The sequence below is a fragment of the Pristiophorus japonicus genome, chromosome 13 (genome assembly GCF_044704955.1).
Source record: "Pristiophorus japonicus isolate sPriJap1 chromosome 13, sPriJap1.hap1, whole genome shotgun sequence".
In the NCBI taxonomy this organism is placed as follows: domain Eukaryota; kingdom Metazoa; phylum Chordata; class Chondrichthyes; family Pristiophoridae; genus Pristiophorus; species Pristiophorus japonicus.
This window is the reverse complement of record NC_091989.1, coordinates 748379-751853: the sequence shown is the minus strand read 5'-3', so window position 1 is coordinate 751853 and position 3475 is coordinate 748379.

Genomic DNA, 3475 nt, shown 5'->3' with positions numbered 1-3475 from the left:
TTGCCACTGGACCCAGACTTGCTTTGTCAAGCCCGTGGGATAGCTGGTGTGCAACAGTCACCCCACATTACAAGAATACACGCACAGGCATCTTCTACTCTTTAAGATGAAGTTCGGGACCTGGAACGTCAGGTAGCCTTGAGGAAGAGTTCATAGAGTGTATCCAGGATGGTTTTCTTGAACAGTATGTTGCGGAACCAACCAGGGAGCAGGCTATCCTGGATTTGCTACTGTGCAATGAGACAGGATTAATAAATGATCTCATAGTAAAGGATCCTCTAGGAAAGAGTGATCATAGCCTGGTGATTAAAAAGGTATGAAGGCAGAGATGACTGAAGTGGACTGGGAAAATAGATTGAAGTGTAAGACGGTTGATAAGCAGTGGCAGACATTTAAAGGAGCTATTTCATAACTTACAACAAAAATATATTCCAGTGAGAAGGAAAGACAATAAGAGAAGGAAATACCATTCATGGCTAACTCATCATCATCATTGGTGATCCCTCGAAACGAGGATGACTTGCTTCCACGCCAAAAAGGGGTGAGTTCACAGGTGTTTCAATGAAGGACCTAATATTCTCGGTCCAGAACTACATATTGGAAGCTGTCTGTGCATGGATTTTTTTAACGTGGGGTGGCCGTTGCACACCAGCCACCACACGGGCTTGACAGAGCGAGGTCTTGGTCCAGTGGCAAGGAATACCCAAGACGATTGGAGACCAGCTCTGCTGCACGGACTTAGTGCGTACACATATCGCAGTGTGGGCTGGCCCGTGCTGCCCCTGGGCCCTTGCCTCTTCTGGGCCCTGAACTCTTGCCGCTCCTGGGCCCCGATCACATCCATCTACAATCTCTCGCCACTCCTGCTGTACCTGCCCACGCTCCAATCACTGACCTGGACCTTGATGACGTCCCTCTTCGCTGCAACATTACAACATTGACTACATTTCAAAAGTACCACACAGACTGGTGTTTTGGGACATCTAGAGATGGTGAAATGTGCTAAACAAATACAAGCTCTTTCTTCCTCCTTCACATCCTCAGCTATTGATCTGTAATAGAAGAGGTTGGTATGTCTGAAGAAACCTCACTCCTCTGCAATGCAAGCCAGTACTGGAGCTCCAATCTCCAATGCAATGAACGGAACTGCTAACTAAGGAAATAAGGGATGGTATCAAACTGAAAACAATGGCATACAAAGTGGCCAAGATTAGTGGGAACATAAGAAATAGGAGCAGGAGTAGACCATTTGGCCCCTCGAGCCTGCTCTGCCATTCAGTAAGATCATGGCTGATCTGATCATGGACTCAGCTCCACTTCCCTGTCCACTCCTCAGAATCCTTTATTCCCTTATCACGCAAAAATCTGTCTACCTCCACCTTAAATATATTCAATGACCCAGCCTCCACAGCTCACTGGGGCAGAGAATTCCACAGGTTTACAATCATCGGAAAAGAAATTCCTCCTCATCCCAGTTTTAAATGGGCGACCCCTAATTCTGAGACTATGTCCCCTAGTTTTAGTTTCTCCTATGAGTGGAAATATCCTCTCTGCATTCACCTTGTTGAGCCCCTCATTATCTTATGTGTTTCGATAAGATCACCTCTCATTCTTCTGAACTCTAACGTGTATAGGCCCAACCTACTCCACCTATCTTCATAAGTCAACCCCCTCATCTCCAGAATCATCCTAGTGAACTTTCTCTGAACAGCCTCCAATGCAAGTATATCCTTCCTTAAATACGCAGACCAAAACTGTACGCAGTACTCCAGTGTGGCCTCACCAATACCCTGTACAGTTGTAGCAGGACTTCTCTGCTTTTATACTTTATCACCCTTGCAATAAAGGCTAACATTCCATTTGCACTGGAGAAGTACCACCAATGCTGCCTCTGCAAGATCCTGCAAATCCATTGGCAGGATAGACGCACCAACGTCAGTGTTCTCTCTCAGGCCAACATCCCCAGCATCGAAACACTGACCACACTCGATCAGCTCCATTGGGCAGGCCACATCGTCTGCATGCCTGACACGAGACTCCCAAAACAAGTGCTCTACTCGGAGCTCGGACACGGCAAATGAGCCGAGGTGGGCAGAGGAAACGCTTGAAGGACACCCTCAAAGCCTCCTTGAAAAAATGTAACATCCCCACCGGCACCTGGAAATCCCTGGCCCGAGACCAGCCAAAGTGGAGGAGAAGCGTCCGGGAAAGCACCGAACACCTCGAGTCTCTTCGCCAGGGGGTAAGCAGAGGCCAAGCGCACACAACGGAAGGAGCGCATGACAACTCAAGTACCCCACCCTCCCGTCCCTTCAACCAATGACCCTTCAACCACTGTCTGCCCCAGCTGTGACAGAGACTGTAGAAACATAGAAACATAGAAAATAGGTGCAGGAGTAGGCCATTCGGCCCTTCGAGCCTGCATCACCATTCAATATCATGGCTGATCATTCCCTCAGTACCCCACTCCTGCATTCTCTCCAAACCCCTTGATCCCTTTAGCCGTCAGGGCTAGATATAACTCCCTCTTCAATATATCCAATTAACTGGCATCAACGACTCTCTGTGGCAGGGAATTCCACAGGTTAACAACTCTGTGAAGAAGTTTCTCCTCATCTCAGTCCTAAATGACCTACCCCTTATCCGAAAACAATGTCCCCTGGTTCTGAACTTCCCCAACATAGGGAACATTCTTATCGCATCTAACCTGTCCAGTCCCATCAGAATCTTATATGTTTCTATGCGATCCCCTCTCATCCTTCTAAACTCCAGTGAATAAATGCCCAGTTGATCCTCATGTGACAGTCCAGCCATCCCTGGAATCAGTCTGGTGAACCTTCGTTCCACTCCCTCAATAGCAAGAACATCCTTCCTTAGATTAGGAGACCAAAACTGAACACAATATTCAAGGTGAACCCTCACTAAGGCCCTGTACAAATGCAGTAAGACCTCCCTGCTCCTATACTCAAATCCCCTAGCTATGAAGGCCAACATACCATTTGCCTTTTTCACCACCTGCTGTACCTGCATGCCAACTTTCAATGACTGATGAACCATGACACCCAGGTTTCGTTGCACCTCTCCTTTTCCTAATCTGCCGCCATTCAGATAATATTCTGCCTTCGTGTTTTTGCTCCCAAAGTGGATAACCTCACATTTATCCACATTATACTGCATCTGCCATGCATTTGCCCACTCACCTAACCTGTCCAAGTCACCCTGCAGCCTCTTTGAGTCCTCCTCACAGCTCAAATCGGCATCCAGTTTAATGTCATCTGCAAACTTGGAGATATTACACTCAATTCCTTCATCTAAATCATTAATGTATATTGTAAAAAACTGGGGTCCCAGCACTGAGCCCTGCGGCACTCCACTAGTCACTGCCTGCCATTCTGAAAAGGACCAGCTTATCCCGACTCTCTGCTTCCTGTCTGCCAACCAGTTCTCTATCCACATCAGTACATTACCCCCAATA